Genomic DNA, 16,613 nt, shown 5'->3' with positions numbered 1-16,613 from the left:
TGTTAGCTTCACGAAGGATACCGGAGTAAACTGGCTGAGGCATCTTCCGCTGCCACAATTTCAGAGGAGCCTCAGAGGCCAAGCGTGTGTCAACGGAGTACGCGCATGGAGGCCCTGAGAGATCGTTTCAAGAAGCCGTAGAAGTAAAGTTTGAATTGCACTGAAGCCCCCTGGGTTACTGAAGACGTCAGAGTCGTGAGATACCTGCCGAAGAGAGCTTCATATGCGGAGCGGAAAAGGCCAAAAAGAAAAAAGCACGTTGCAGGCAGTGGAGCTGTAAGGTGGAGCCATCTAAGCCCTCGGGCATCAAACATTTATCACCGGAAGTCAGTGTTTATCCCCAGCGACTGTCAACAGTAGTGACTACCCACAGACCTGCACAAGACTGGGCACATTAATTTCCTATCATGGATGTGGGAGGGGCTCGTAACGTCCCACTCCAACCCTCCCCAAGGATTATAAAAGTGGTTAACAGTTGTTGAGAGATTTTTCTTCAATGGTGTAGCTGCCCATAAGCCACCTACACTTCTGTGAGTTACTCCTTGCCCACGCCACTGGAAGCAGCCCCAATTAAATTCAATAATTCACCAAGCTGCACTTGGGTGAGTTGTTTGTACGTGTGGTCGTCTGTTGTTGTTTGGTGTGAACATGTGTTTGTTCACATAGAACAAGGTCACAGGGCCTAGGAGGCAGGAAGAGGGGGAAATTACCACAGAGTTTGCTTACATTTTTGTATTATTATTATTATTATTATTATTATTATTATTATTATTATTATTATTTTGTTGTTGATGATGATTTGAGACACAGTCTCTCTACATAGCCCTGGTTATCCTGAAGCTCTTCTTTTTATGGACCAGGCTAACCTCAAACTCACAGAGATCTACCTGCCTCTGCCTTCTAAGTTCTCAGGTTAAAGATGTGTGCCACTGTGCCCAGCCTACCCCCTTTCTTAGACAGACTCTCACTATGTAGACCCCTAATATCCCTGACTGGCCACAAACTTGTAGAAATCCACCTGCCTCTACCTTGGCCTCCAGGAAGCACCCCTCACCCAGCTTTTTTTCTTTCTCTCTGTGTTGCCCTGGCTATCTTAGAATTCACTGTGTAGGTCAGGCTGGCCTTGAACTCACAGAGGTCCACCTGCCTCTGCCTGCCCGCGCTGGGATTAAAGGAGCACACCACCTGCCCAGGTCTTCTCAGTTACCATATTATCATAGTTTACCATGGGAGGGTACCATAGTGTGCCCCCTTATATCTTACAGCTCTTTGCTCTTTTATCATAGTTGGTAATCAGTGTGTATCACACAGGCTTCCCTAACATCTTATAGTTAATCTTTTATCACGGTATAAACTGATATTTTTCAAAATCCACTTTAATAAGGATTCTTAAAAGCTTTAACCTCCCTTCTAGCCCACCTCCCACTAGAGTTAGTAGAAAGGAGAGGTTTATAGGGCAAAGGGGAATGTGGGCCTATTTAGAAATAGTTCTTTGGGGGAGATTACAATCTCTTTGTCGGGATATCAGCAGTTGAGTTCACAGGAATCAGCAGCAGCAGCTCAATCCACTCTCAAACACCTGTCACAGTGAATGGCAGTTCATCCAGAAGAAAACTCGGGGCTCTGCCAATCGGCCTGAGTCCCTGGAAGAGGTCAGAAGCCCCTGCAATATCACAAGAAGTTCTTTGGCAGGTTCTCTCTACGAAGTTGTGATTAGTGATGATCAGCAAAGAAGGCAGGCAAGGTGAACCAACACCGCAGTGTTGTTATTGAAGACCAGCGAAGAGTGGCAGGGTGAGCTGCAGCCTCGTCCACTGTCTGTCGGGTTATCCTTATACCCTGTCCAAACATTACGTGTTCTCTCAAGCATCCCCTCTAGCAAAGCATCCCATGCCCTTTTCCCAGGCCGCTTCCAGAAAAGCACCATGTGTCTGCTGTCGGCAAAACATCCTCTCCTAAGACAGTTTCCGGGAAAAACATCACGTGACACAACTGAGTCTCCAAAGAAACCAGAAATGTCCACTTCACCGTGGTTCCTAACGGAGGGTACCACAGAGCCTCCCTTTTATCTTACAGCCAGCTTCTCTCTTAGCATAGTCGGTGATGGCAGGTGTCACGGAGCCTTTCCTTACGTATTACAGCTATTATTCTTGAATTACAGCTGTCCGTGCGGGTGCCCAGGCGATTGAAGCTTATGTCTCATGCAAGCGCGCCCTCTAGTGGTGGCCAAGCTGATGGCCGCTCCTTTGCTACAGTCGACTATTTCTACTTCCCTGCTGTCCTGTGAGGGCCATCATCAGGATGAAGTCTATCCCCAGACCTCCTTGAAAAAGCAGGTAAGCCATAAAGTCAGAAACGTGTTAACAGGACTGGGGGCGAGTACTGAACTCACGGAAAATCACTCCAAAACTCAACACAGAACACAGTGGGGCCGTTATGTAGTATTACCAAAGTGAAAGACCTCTAAATTTGTAAAGACCGTGTAAAAAGCCAGTCCTGGTTTTTGTTTTTGTTTTGTTGTTGTTGTTTTGTTATTCTTTGTGGTCATGATAATTATCTAAATTTGAAACAGTTTTCAAAAAAACAAAACACTTCAAGGAGTTGCTGAGTTTCCCCTCAGTGTGTCTCAGCCGGACAGGGATTCTGTAAAGTCACCCAATTCTGCCTGCTTCGTTTGCCTGTTTATTTGAAACAGGGTCTCATACAGTTCAAGCTGGCCCAGAGCCCACTGATTCTCTTGGCTCTTCCTCTCCGTGGCCAGACGTGCAAGCTTGTGCTGTAACACACAGCTCCCAAGTATTAGAAGTAATCTCCATGCCAAACAAAGGAACACATGAAAACAGCAAAAATATCTTGGCAAGGTAATGTGCTTTTTGCAAAATGAGTGTGTCAGGGCCTAAGTCAGCTTAGCAGCAATGGGGGGCAACATGGCTCTTTTACTCCTGAGGTAGGCGGTGACTGTAACTCATGGAATCGACAGGAACTGGAGTTCATAATCTGACATGATTGGCTAACCAGCAGAGGAGAAGAGGGAGGCCCAGGAAACACAAGTCCTTAGCAGGCTACCTGTGGTTAAAACAATAGAAATCCAAAACATGTTTTTCACTTAAAGAATTGAATCAGTTACTTTTCTTTCTTCTTTTTTAAAACACTTATTTACTGTCGTGTGTACTGGTGTTCTGCATGTCTGTACATGGATGCCAGACCCTCTGGAACTGGAGTCACAAACGAGGGCTGCCATGTGGGTACTGGGAATTGAACTCAGGTCCCTTTAGAAGGGCAGCCAGTGCTCTTAACCGCTGAGCCATCTCTGCTGCCTGTGTTGGCCATGTTCCAATTGTTGTAATAAAGCACTGTGACCAAGCATCTTATAAAAGGAAGGGTTTGTTGGGGCTTCTGGTTCCAGAGAGAGACGTGTCCATCACCATCGCAGTGGCAGGCAGGCACGGGGACTGGAGCAAGGATCCTGAGAGCTCACAGCTTGACCCACAAGCATGAAGCAGTTAGAGCAACGAGAAATGGTGGGGATCTTCAAACTCGCAAGGTGTGCCTCTGGCGACACGCTTCCTCCAACAGGGCCACATCCCTCAAAAGTTCCGCTGCCTGGGGAGCGTGTGCTTAGATACAGGAGCCTCTGGAGAATGTCCTCACTCAGACCACATCTTATGGCGGCACAGTGAAACGGAATCTAAAGCCTAGGATTTATTCTGTTTTATTTTCATTTTCTTAATTTCCATGAAATAAATTCATTTTAATTCCTTTATTTGCGAAATGGTAACTCAGTAGGCTGAATTACTGTTTGTGGCCCAGAATGTGAGTACTAGTGTCACACTGGACCCCATAAGCTAAAGACAGCCGAATAGCCAGTTGTGGTGGTGGGTGCTTAGAGTCATAGAACCTGGAAGGCTGAGGCAGGGGAATCATGAGTTTGAGACCATCCTGGGCTACATAACCAGACCCTGTCCAAAAAAGGGGAAAGTATTAATTTAAATTTTGCAGTAGCGTCAGGGCAGCTGGGGTGGCTTCCTTTCCAATGCCACAGACACCTCTTGATCCTGAAATCTGATGCCCACATAGAGGTGTACAGCAGAAGCCAGGGGTAGTCACATTAATCCCGGGCTCCACACTGGAAGCCTGGTGCTTTTGGGGGTTCATCTGGCACAAGGGGCAGCTTCAAATAATACAAAAAATATAGCCCTTCACATGGGCCAGGCCAGGAGCATGACTTCAGTGATACCTGGAACAGAGCTGGGCACTGCCATATGGATGTACATGCTAGTTTTAGGTCAACTTCACATGAGCTAAAGTCGCTTGAGAGGAGGGAACCTTAATTTCTTTTAAAAAGATTTATTTATTTATTATATATAAGTACACTGTAGCTGCCTTCAGAGACACCAGCAGAAGGCATCAGATCTCATTATAGATGGTCAGGACCTCTGGAAGAGCAGTCAGTGCTCTTAACCACTAAGCCATCTCTCCAGCAAGGGAACCTTAATTAAGAAAATGTCAGGTTGGAGAGGTGGCTCAGTGGCTGAGAGCACTGATTGCTCTTCCAGAGGTCCTGCGTTCAAATCCCAGCAACCACATGGTGGCTGGCAACCATCTGTAATGGGATCTGATGCCCTCTTCTGCTGTGTCAGAAGACAGCTACAGTGTACTTATATATAATAATTAAGTAAATAAATAAATAAATAAATAAATAAATACTTTTTTTTAAAAAAAGGAAGAAAATGTCTTCATGGAGCTAGAGAGATGGATAAGTGGTTAAGAACACTGACTGCTTTGTTCCAGAGGTCCTGAGTTCAATTCCCAGCAGCCACATACTGTTTCACAATCATCTGTAATGGGATCCGAAGCCCTCTTCTGGTGTGTCTAAAAACAGCTATAGTGTACCAATATACATAAAATAAGTAATAATTCTAAAACAGAAAGAGAGAAAATGCCACTTTTGATGGCATCTCTGGGCTGAGAGAGTCCTGTAAGAAAGCAGGCTGAGCAAGCCACGAGGAGCAAGTCAGTAAGCAGCCCTTCTACATGGCCTCTGCATCAGCTCCAGCCTCCGGGTCCCTGCCATGTTTGAGTTCCTGTCCTGACTTCCTTCAGTAACGAACAGTGACGACGAGGAAGCCAAATAAACCCTTTTCTCTCCAACTTGTTTTCCAGTCATGGTGTTCTATCGCAGCAGTAGAAACCCTGACTAAGACAGTGCTTGTCCACTGTTGTGATGTTCTTAAACTTGACAGAGCAAGGTCATAGATGACCTACCAGGAAAGTACGATCCTGTTGTCTTACACCAGTCTGCGAGACTATTCAAATCTGGCTGTGCAGACCAGCCCAAGTTAAACTAAGCGAAGGAGTGAGCGCCCCTATGTTTGAGCCCCACCACCCTATCCATAGCTGTTAGCAGCTGAGTGAAGCTAGGTAAAACAAACGTTCTGGACTGCAGTCATTTAAAAAGGTTCACTGTGGGCTAGAGACATGGCTCAGCAGTTCTTGCAAAGAATCTGAGTTGGGTTCGAAGCCGCTATACTGGCAGGCTCATAACCATCCAGGGGATTTGGTGCCCTCTACTGGCCTCTGTGGGTACCAGCATTCATATATGTGTGTGTGTGTATTCATATATGTGTTTGTATGTGTATGTATATGTATATGTAGTGTATGTATATGTCTATGTGTGTGTGTATATGTGTATGTGTATATGTATATGTAGTGTATGTATGTCTGTGTGTATGTGTGTATATGTATATGTGTATGTATATGATGTGTATGTGTATATGTATGTGTATGTGTATATGTATATATACACACATGCATACTGAAAACAAAATATCTTTAAAAAATACATTAATAACAGGGCTGGAGAGATGGCTCAGTTGTTAAGACCTCCGACTGCTCTTCCAGAGGTCCTGAGTTCAATTCCCAGCAACCACATGGTGGCTCACAACCATCTATAATGGAATCTGATGCCCTCTTCTGGTGTGTGAAGAAGACAACTACAGCGTACTCACTCTACAGTGTATTCACATACGTAAAATAAATAAAAATCTTTAAAAAAATACATTAACAGGTTATCTTGGGATCTGCTTTCAATCCCAGCCTTCTGAAGGTAGAGGTAGGTAGATCTCTGAGTTCCGGGCTAGCCTGGTCTAGATAACAAGTACCATGCTAGCCATGTGAAACTCAAAACAACAAGAACAGCAAAAAGAAGCATTCCTGAGTGGGTGACCTCTGCTTTGCGTAGTTTCTACTCCACACCCTCCCCTGTGGGCTATCTTCTATTCCCAACCCTCCCAACTGCAGAGGTCCTGGGGCAAAATGCTAAGCCTAGCAAAAACGATACAAGAAAATAAGAATGCATTAACTTAGAATTTCAGGCAAACAAACAAACAGAAGAGGAGATGGAGGAGACCTGAAACCCAAGACAGAGCACTGACCCCAGTGCTGAGGAGGACATGGAGCACGGAACCCCAGGACCCCAGAAGTCTTTGTTGGAGCTGTGACTGCGAGATGGTGCAACCACTTTGGAGGACAGTTTCACACAGCTAGACAGAACGTTTCTGTGTCCTTCAGATTAGCATGCTGAAGCTCTTCCCTCTCCCTCTTTTGGAGAGACTTTAAGGGGTCAGTTAAGGTAAAACAAAGTCACAGGATCAATCAGACCATCTCTCCTCCCTCCCCTTCCCACCCCTTTCCCTGTGCCTCCCTTCCTTTCTCTCTTCCATGGGAGGATGAGTGGATCAGGCAGTCATCTCTAAGCTGAAAGAAAAGAATTAGCATGAAACCTGCTTTGCTAGTCCCTTGGCTTTAGAAAGCTAGAACCTAGAACTGTGAGAAAACAGTGTCTGTTGTTTAACCTGCCCAGTGGGTTTGCTATGGCAGTCCACACTAAGTCAGGCAGATCCTCACAGAACTCAACACACCCTTACCATATGGCCCAGCAAGCCCAGCCCTTGGTATCCGCCCAAATGAGCTGAAAATGTATGTCCACACTGAAAATGTTTGCCCACATGAGAACCTGCAACATGGATGTTTACAGAAGCTATGTCCACATTTGCCAAACGGGGAAACGACCAAGATGTCCCTTGGGAACAGCACAAGTAAAAATCTGGTACAGCCAAACAATAGGAATTATTCAGTGCGAAAGAGAAAGGGAGCCAGCCATGTCCTCCACCAGGAGGAGACAGACATAAGGAAACCGATACATGTATCAACACATGAAAGAAACGGTCCTGAAAGGCTGTTAACACATGATTCCAACAACAGAATATTCTGGAAAAGATGAGCATCCACGGATGGTAACAAGATCAGCGATCGTCTGATCCATACTCACATGTGAACACGCATTAAATGTCACACAACTCCTCAGAAGTATACACAATTTCTGTGTTTCAAATAAAAATAGGAATATGCCTATTTTTTTAAAAAGATCAGTGATCACCAGAAGCTAGAGGGAGGGAGGAGCAGGCATTGACTTCTAAGGCAATAGAATTGCTCTGTGGGCTATTGCAGTGGTGGAGACCTGTCCCTCTGCACCCACAGACTGTACTGCAGGGAAGAAGTCTACTATAAACCATAACTTTATTTAACAATTACAGATTATTGCTAAATTCTTTTCCAGTGGAAGACATAAACCCCTTCTCCTAAGACAATCTGAGGGACGACTGATTCCATCAGAGTTCACTCTCGAGAACCAATGAGATTATTGGGGTCCCTTACAGAGCATAGGTGAAGGGTTATTTACAAGGGTGTGGGAGCTGCACCCCGCAAAGGCCACACATGAGAAGCCTTACTCAGCAGGGATGAGATCTCCCTTTATCTACATAGACGAGACCCACTTCTCCTAGAGTTTCCACAGCCTGTATACACTAACCCCTCCCTGAGGCGATGTGCAATTGAGTTACATACAAGAGGTGTTAGGGAGTTGCTGGATACTCAGGTGAGGGGTTTGTGACACTTCCATCCCGTCAAGAGAGGATGTAGTAGTCACCAAACCCAGCTGAGACAATCCTTTCCCAAAGGGACACAGCTGAGCACCTCAGGATGGTGGCTGCTTGGCTCAGAGGACAGTCACTCACAGCACATATAAACATTTACTAGAGCTCTTTCCTCCAGGCTTGACAGGATCACAACACCACACTGAAGCAGAACAGCTGTGAGACCAACAGGAAATCAGGCCAAATGACAGCCTCTCCTGGGAGGCAGGGCTCACAAGGCCTCTCTTTCCCTAGTATCAATTGTTACCATATAATAAGAAAAAAAAATCTGGTTTGGAAATTTCTGTGAGTTTTTTTTTCTGTTGTTTTCTAAGAGTTTTAGATTTTGTGGGGAGAGGGGCACAAAGGTCTTTGTGCTTATAGACATACACTAGGGGAACCTGGAGTGTTAAGTACACAGGGTTGCTCCTTCAAAGGAAGAGATACAAAACCCATTTTCCACCCAGAAGGCTGGAGAGGACATGCTTTTTAGCCTGATAACTTTTGAGCACTCGATCTATGTAGCTGGAGACTTTCCAGTACCAGATCCTCCACTTACCCCTCTCCCCCACCTCATAAGCTTGCTTTTCTCAGTCAATATAAAGAACCTGTACTTATGAAAGGTACCACACACACTTTACAAAGAGTTTCAATGTAGTTCCCTCTACATTTAGCTTACCCTGTTTCCCAGAGAAACTTAGGGATACTTTGTTGGACAGGTCTAATTGAATTAATCATCAAAAGAATAGTTTTCACAAGATTGTGCTCTGCTGAAATGTGCCTAAAATAAACTATTCTGTTTCAGAATATTTAATCACATTGTGAACCTGGAGACTGTGAGCTGGAAAAAACCTGTTTCTTGTTGTGGTGCGGCTCAGCCCTAGCACACACTTTTAACCCAAGACCTTTCTGTAGACAAGAGCTAACTAAATACAAGGATAGGTCGAGAGGCAGAAGCAGCAACCAGTTGACAGGGAGTGAACATAAGCAAACCCAGGAAAGAGTTCCTCAAAAGGACAGTTTTCTATTCTTGTTTATACATAAACTTATGTATAAAGGAGGGCCTCTGAGTTGAAGAATATTTGAGACAGTGTGGAGAAGGAGAAGGAGTTTTTTCCTTCTGGGACGGCAGTGGAGTAGGAAGGTCAGCTCAATGCTTTCTCTGCCTCTCTGAGCTAGCAGGCTTTCACCACAGCATTTGGCTCCTGAGTTTTCCATTTGTAAGTCGAATGTTTGAGATTCTGTTTTAAAAGCAACACAATCGGGGTTGGGGATCTAGCTCAGTGGTAGAGCGCTTGCCTAGCAAGCACAAGGCCCTGGGTTCAGTCCCCAGCTCCAAAAAAAAAGAAAAAAGAAAAAAAAAAAACAACACAATCGGCGTCAGACTCCTGAAGTTTGAGCCAACACTGGCTACTGAGTTATGTGGTGCCAGACTGCCTTCTTACCTCCTGTAGCTTGTCACTTTGCTGCACACGAAGGTCATAGAGACTCCTCGTACGTGTGTATGTATGTGTGTGATATGTGTGTGTACATGTATGTATAGAAGAACACGCACCCCCAGAAGCCAGAAGTGAAAGCCCAGTGTCTTCCTCTGTAACTCTCTGCCTTATTTTGTGAGACAAGATTGCCTGTTGAATCTGGGGCTTTCTGTTTCCACTAGACCAGCCGTCCAGCAAGTACTTGGGCTCTTTGCCCCTTCCAGCTCTGAGGTTACAGACACAAACCACCACTCTGGACATTTTTTTTAAAAATACATTTATTTATTTTGTTTTATGTGTCTGTATGTCCACCATGTGCATGTAGGAGCCCATGCAGGTCAGAAGAGGCATTGGATCCCCTAGGGATGGAGTTATGAACACTTGGGAGTTGCCGTGTGGATGCTGGGAGCTGAACTTGGGTCCTCTGTAAGAACAGCAAATGCTCAGCCATCCCTCCAGCACCCTGGGCTTTTGCTTGGGGTCCACACACAATGTCCTCACACTTCTGAAGCAACCACTTTACCAAGTCAACTGTCTTTCCAGGTCTTAGATTTTGTCATTGTTCTTATTATTACTTTTTTTTAGATCTTAGATTGTTTTATGCATATAAGTGTTTGCTTGAAAGTATATATGTGTGCCACAAACATACCTGGTGCTTAAAAAAGCCAGAAGAGGGTACTGGTCCCCTTGAAACTGGAGTTACAGGTGGTTATAAGCCACGATGTGGGTGCAAGAACTTAGGACCTCTCAATCACTTAGCCATATCTCCAGCCCCTGTTTTAAAACAAACAAACTTATTTTAAAAGATCAGTTGCATACCCACATACAGACACACACTCACATACATTGTGCTGCTGAGTTTTTCTGTGACAAGCTAGAGTCATCTGTGAAGAGGGAACCCCAACTGAGAAAATATGTCTATCAGACTGGCCTGTAGGAATGTCTGTGGGGGCATATTCTTAATTAATGATTGATGTGGGAGGGCCCAGGCCACTATGAGCAGTGCTAGCCCCAGGCTAGTAGTCACAGGGGGCAAAAGAAAGCCATGGAGAACAATCCAGTAAGCAGCTCTCCTTCTTGGTCTCTGCCTCAGCTCCTGTCTCCTGGTTTCCACCTTAAACGCCTGCTCTGAATTAATGATGCATTCAAGTGTGAGTCAAATAAACCCTTTCCTCCTCAAGTTGCTTTTGGCCTTGGTGTTTCATCATAGTGACAGAAATCAAACTAAAACACACATAATTAAAAATAAATCTTGAAAAAAACAATAAGGTGGAGAGTGTCCAAGGAAAACACTCTTTGACCTCTGTCCTCCACATACACACACACACACACACACACACACCATTTATTAAACAATTTTAATAAAGTTATGTGACAATTCTTACACCCTTAAATTTTTAGAGCAAATATTTGTGCATATGTGCATGTGTGCATGTGCTTTGAGAAAGTCTGCAAGTGCAGAAGCTAGAACCTCTTGTTGAGGGTGAGGACTGATGGTTTTTTTTCTCCATATTATTTCTGTTTGTTTGTTTGCTTGCTTGCTTGCTTGTTTGTTTGAGACAGGGTCACTCTTTGTATGTAGGCCAGGCTGGCGAGTTCTGACTGTCTCAGTTCCCTGAATGTTGGGATGGAAGACATGTACCACCATGCCTGGCTTTCCCATTCTATCTATTGTCTGTCTGTCTGTCTGTCTGTCTGTCTGTGCATGCGCGCGCGAGAGAGGGGGCAGGGGCACCCTCTCTGCCACAATGCACTTACGCAGGTCAGAAGACAATTCCAGAATCCATTCTCTCACTAAGTCATCTTTCTAGCCTAGATTTTTTTTATCTAAGTGCACTTAAAAAAGAAAAGAGAGATGGCTCAGCGGTTAAGAGCATTGACTGCTCTTCCAGAGGACCTGAGTTCAAATCCCAGCAACCAAATGTGGCTCACAACCACCTGTAATGGAATCTGATGCCCTCTTCTGGTGTGTCTGAAAACAGCTACAGTGTACTTTTATATAATAAATAAATCTTAAAAGAAAGAAAGAAAAGCTCTTTCTAATTCTGTCTATGGAATGGAACTCAAGACTGTACAAACGTTAGACAACTTCCAACACACCGCTTTCTCTTTGCCCTTTGATTTTCTTGTCTTTCTAACCCTTCTTCTAATCAGTTTATTCCTTACTATCCTACCACCTCATGAGGCATCATACCACCCTCATTAGGCACCAGCTAAATAAAACTTCCTTAAGTTCCTTTCACTAAGTAGAGAGCCCGATCCTTTCACAGGCTCAAGAACTAGGCGGCCAGGGTGCGCCTCACTCTATCACAGCGGACTGTCTGACTCTGCAGGAGCGCAGAGGAAAGCAGCGTGCGCGAGGACGAGCACTTTCCTAGCGACGTGCACACAGCACCACCGCCCTTCTGCCCTCTTGCGGCAGGTACCTTAGGCAACTCCAGGCCTCCCTCCCGCCGCGGTTCTGGATGCTCAAACCAAAACCCAGCCCAACTCAGGCATCTGACCACCCAGGCAGAGTTTGTGCAGTAGTGTGTGCTAGCTGTAGGCAGGGTGGGGAAGGGTGCAGACCCCAGCTCTCCAGTCCACAAAACCCCAAACTCCCGGAGACCCAGTCTCCAAGTTCCCCAGTTTTCCTCTCAGACCTAGCCCCCAAGCTCTGCGGAACCAGCACCCACTCAGACCCAGGTCCCAGCGTTTGCCGCCCCAGCCTCCCCAGCCCCCCAGTTCCCCAGCCCTACAGTTGGCCAACACTCCTAGTCCCTCTGCTCCCTAGTTCCCCAGTTCCCGGTTCCCCAATCCCCTAGCCACTGTCCCCGCAGCATCTCAGCCTCACAGCTCTCTAGACGCCCCCACCTCTCCCCAGTCCTCCCCCATCTCAGCCCCCAGCACCGTAGGGCGCGGTCGCGAAGGCAGTTGGCCAGGAGCGGCCAGCTGGGGGCGCCTCTGTCTTGCTTTTTCTGCGCTCGAGAATTTACCACCCCCGGAACTCGTAAATTGTTCTTCCATTATCTGATTTAAAATAAAGTGCGTATGTATCTATTTTTAAAAAAGAGCTCCGAAGGGTCAGGTTCACTGAGGTAACAATACAAATAAGTACTGCCAACAAGAACAAAGCCAAAGGCTGAGGAGCCCGGCCTCAGAGTCGAAGAAAGGAGATGGGCAAACAATCGGACAGCAGGTTTGATTTCATTTGGGGGTCAACCCTCTGTCACTGAACTGCACTCCAACCAAAGACGGCAGTTTTTCAGCATATCGGTTCTAATTTAGATGCTCATGAAGAAACCAATGGCCCCAAAGTGAGAGAGATTGTGTTCAGAACAAAACAAGAGATACATAAAAAATGAAACAAAAACTCAGACCATATACCCTACATACCCTTAGTTTTACAATACCACCTTCTTCTTCTTCTTCTTCTTCTTCTTCTTCTTCTTCTTCTTCTTCTTCTTCTTCTTCTTCTTCTTCTTCTTCTTCTTCTTCTTCTTCTTCTTCTCCTTCTCCTCCTCCTCCTCCTCCTCCTCTTCCTCCTCTTCCTCCTCTTCCTCCTCCTCCTCTCCTCCTCCTCTCCCCTCCTCCACCCCTCTCCTGTCCTCCTCCCCCTCCTCTCCTTCTCCTCCCCCTCCTCCTCCTCCCCCCTCCTCTCCTTCTCCCCCCCCCCCATTCTAGCATTGAAAAGTAAGCAGATGTAGTTGTGCATGGTGGTCTGTGGCTTTAATATCAGAGCTGGGAAACTAGAGGCAGCTTTTTCTGAGCTCCCAGACAGCCTGCTCCACAAAGTGATTTATAGGCCAGAGCTACATAATGAGACCCTGCCTTAAAAATAGATAGGTAGAAAGACTATGCATGGACTGACCCTGGACTCTGACCTCATAGGTAGCAATGAATATTAGTAAGAGCACCAGTGGAAGGGGAAGCCCTGGGTCCTGCTAAGACTGAACCCCCAGTGAACTAGACTGTTGTGGGGAGGGCGGCAATGGGGGGAGGGTTGGGAGGGGAACACCCATAAGGAAGGGGAGGGGGGAGGGGGATGTTTGCCCGGAAACCAAAGAATTATTATTAAGTATTAAATAAATTAAAAATAAATAAATAAATAAATAAATGTAACTACAAAAAAAATAAATAAAATGCAGAGTTCCACATTAAAAAAAAATAGATAGGTAGGTAGGTAGATGGATGGATAGATAGATGGATAGATGGATAGATAAAAGACATAATTATAACAAAGTAATAAACATGCTTGTGGCTGTATGGTAGGAACTCATACTTTATACTTCTGCACATGTTCAAAAATTGCTAATTTAATGAAATTTAGTCTTGAACACCTGTAACCCCATCACCTAGACAGCCGTGGCAGGAAGACTGATGCAAGTTCAAGGTCAGCCAGGGCTATACTGAGAGTCTCTCTCTCCAGTACATTAGTTTCACAGTTCACGGGGACAGAATCTGTAGGAGACAATGCAGGGTTTGAGAGAAAATTAAAGTTGTCCTCACACCATGATGTAACTAACAGACTGAAGGAACATTTGGAAGAAAATGCCAGGTCAGCATATGCCAAGTGGTAGATAGAGCATGTACTTTGTACCACATGGGACCTTTGGCCTCATCCCCAGTGCCCCAGTGACCCCTCAAATAAAACAGAACTGCTTTCTCATTATACTCCAGCCACTCTCAAGATGGCACTATCAGTATCCCCTCCCCCTCCATGCATACACATGAACACTATCCCTGCATTAGTAAGTCTGTTAGCTTTTGGTCACTGTGACAAAATAACCTGAGAAAATCAACTTAAAAAGAGGAAAGGTTAATTTTGACTCACAGTCTCAAAGGACCTGTCGTAACTAGCATTGTACATCACAGCCAAAGGTGTGGTGGATAAAACTTAATCTCGTGGCAGCCAGGAAACACCCCAGGAGAGGACTGCAGCTCTAATATTCTCTTCAAGGGTGTGGCCTCAATGACCTAACTTTCTTTTAATGGGCCCACTTCCAAACTTCCCAATAGCACTATAGTCTGGGGACCTTTCACACATGGGCTTCGGGAGACATTCCAGGTCCAGATTCCACAGGAAGGGAAACTAAGTATACTGCTCCTAGAATCTCAGCCCGCTGTACTTGTGGCTGTTTAGAGCAATAAGAACCTATCAGTGCCTCAAGAGAGTCAGGCACGTCAGCAGACACATTCACAGCCGGTCAGTAGAGGCAAGGTGGGCCAGGATTTCATCCTGGGCCACATAGTGATAGTGAGACCAGCCTGGGATACAGGAAAACCTATCTAAAAATAAACAATAACAAAACAACCACAAACAAAAACCCCCAAGAGAATCAGCAGCTGCTGGAAAGAGATGCCACTTTGGGAGCACGTCCAATGTATAAGGCAGAAACACCCATGTGGGGTCTGAGGCTCCCAGATCCCAGCCAGAGCAGAGCTTCTAGCCAGTAGCTAACGAGTGTTTCTTATCCACTCCCACTTCAAAAGCACAGGAACTCGGTTAAACTTATTTTCACACTAACAATGAATAGTTCCTTAATGTAACTATGTAGCAAATGTCTGGAATGTTCCTACTCATTAAACAAACAAAAACAAACTATTCGTGGTTTCCTAACTCAACTTGAGTTCCCCGGTCCTGCTTGGTTCTGCTTTGTAACATTTGGCACACAGTTTCCTCTGCAGAGTAGTAGGACTCAGCCCAGATAAAAAGCAAAAATTGGGGGTTGGGGGGAGTCACACACTCTTGTGCTAGGGGCAGTTCCTGAGTGTTGATCTCCAGTGTTTCGATGCCAGGCTGATAGCAGACTAGTTCCTCCTGGGTGTTCAGCCCCCTTCTGCCTGTCTGCAGCCCATTCCTTGGTCTCCACTGGTTTCCTAGGGTCACTTCTGAAAAAAAAAAACAAAAACACAAAAAACAAAAACAAAAACAAAAAACCTTCCTTGCGGGTTGGGGATTTAGCTCAGTGGTAGAGCGCTTGCCTAGCAAGCGCAAGGCCCTGGGTTCAGTCCCCAACTCCGAAAAAAAAGAAAAGAAAAGAAAAAAAAAAAACCTTCCTTGCACCCGAATTCCTGTGTCAAGGTCTGTTTGTGATGAACCTTCTTTGAGAGAAGGGAACTATCTAGAGGCAGTGATCACAGCTCAGGTTCACTGAGAACTTCTAGATGCATGTTTCAGGCCTGGTAACTCATTCCTCACCAACAGCAGAAAAAACTGAAGCACAGAGGCCAGCTGACTCCACATGGGCAGCATTCTCAGCCAGGAGGAGGTAGGAGACAGGAGGATAGGTCAGAGGCTCTGCTTTCTTTCATCATGTACCACTTTGGAGCTATTATCAACAGTGGGGAACGTTCTAGCAAATCACTTGATGCCCGTGCTCACACACTCCTGTGGGCTGGCTATGAGGCCCTAAAGAGTGGATTTCCCTCACCACTGCCAAGCCATTTGCCAAGTGATTACATAAGACAGGCAAGTCTGTTTTGACTTACATTTTATTTTTGTGGCACATCCTGAATACCTGTGAGCCTTTTGAGGAGGGGTAAGGGCAGGTTCTGACTGCCCATGCTGCCCTGGAACTGGTAACCCTCATCTGGGCCTCCAGGCTACAGGAGTGTAGGATTTCAGGAATGTCCCATGGAGCCTGGCTGCTGATGTCTACACACTCTTTTCATTGCAGTGGCTTAGATTGTCTTCCCCTCTGGCTTCCCCTCTGACCTCACCTTCTTGGCAGCTTGTCTTGTTTTGTATTCTTCCGGTTGTATTCTTTTGCTTAAAGCAGGGCCTGGTTGCTAAGTGTGCCTCCACATGCCTGTAATCCCAGCACAGAGGAAAACTGAGGCAGGAGGCTGCATAGCAAGGCCCTTTCTCAGAAAAACAACAAACAACAACAACAACATCAAAACAACAACAACATTAGAAAGACCTTGTACATTCCAGAAGCATTAGGCTGGGTAAACCTGATCAACCTCTAAAAGTGGCTGTGGGAGTTGGGGATTTAGCTCAGTGGTAGAGCGCTTGCCTAGTAAGCGCAAGGCCCTGGGTTCGGTCCCCAGCTCCGGGAAAAAAAAGGAAAAAAAAAAAAAGTGGCTGTGGCTGTGGGCAGAGACCTTGTCCTGAGCAGGAAAAGGGTTCACAACCAGGCTCCTGTCACGGTCCTCTAGTGGGCAGAGAAGGGCAGGA

The 16,613-nt window shown here is 45.7% G+C and overlaps 1 protein-coding gene and 1 long non-coding RNA gene across 5 annotated transcripts in view; one reads left to right on the top strand and one right to left on the bottom strand.

Annotated features, from left to right (window-relative positions):
• The window catches only part of Grap (GRB2-related adaptor protein), a 53,102-nt gene extending 40,131 nt beyond the window's left edge, over positions 1 to 12,971 (bottom strand). Inside the window, exons 1-2 of one of the 2 annotated variants that reach the window (XM_063269509.1) lie at positions 12,827 to 12,971; positions 10,101 to 10,225 (exon numbers count right to left, since the gene is read on the bottom strand). The gene's annotated coding sequence lies outside the window, so the exon portion shown is untranslated. The remainder of the gene's footprint in view (positions 1 to 10,100; positions 10,226 to 12,826) is intronic. The other variant, XM_039086467.2, reaches the window with a different exon arrangement.
• LOC134480802 (uncharacterized) lies at positions 1,331 to 6,059 on the top strand. Of its 3 annotated transcripts, XR_010055650.1 has the most exons (3): positions 1,340 to 2,046; positions 2,162 to 2,336; positions 5,855 to 6,059. It is a non-coding gene; the product is annotated as an uncharacterized LOC134480802 (long non-coding RNA). The 3 variants fall into 3 exon arrangements; XR_010055648.1 differs by having other exon boundaries at positions 1,331 to 2,336; XR_010055649.1 differs by lacking the exon at positions 5,855 to 6,059 and adding an exon at positions 3,407 to 3,763 and having other exon boundaries at positions 1,331 to 2,336.
• Positions 12,972 to 16,613: the final 3,642 nt, after the last annotated feature.

The sequence above is a fragment of the Rattus norvegicus genome, chromosome 10, assembly GCF_036323735.1.
Source record: "Rattus norvegicus strain BN/NHsdMcwi chromosome 10, GRCr8, whole genome shotgun sequence".
Taxonomy (NCBI): Eukaryota; Metazoa; Chordata; class Mammalia; order Rodentia; family Muridae; genus Rattus; species Rattus norvegicus.
Note: the sequence above shows the minus strand (reverse complement) of the source record. Positions and strands in the feature narration are given on the sequence as shown.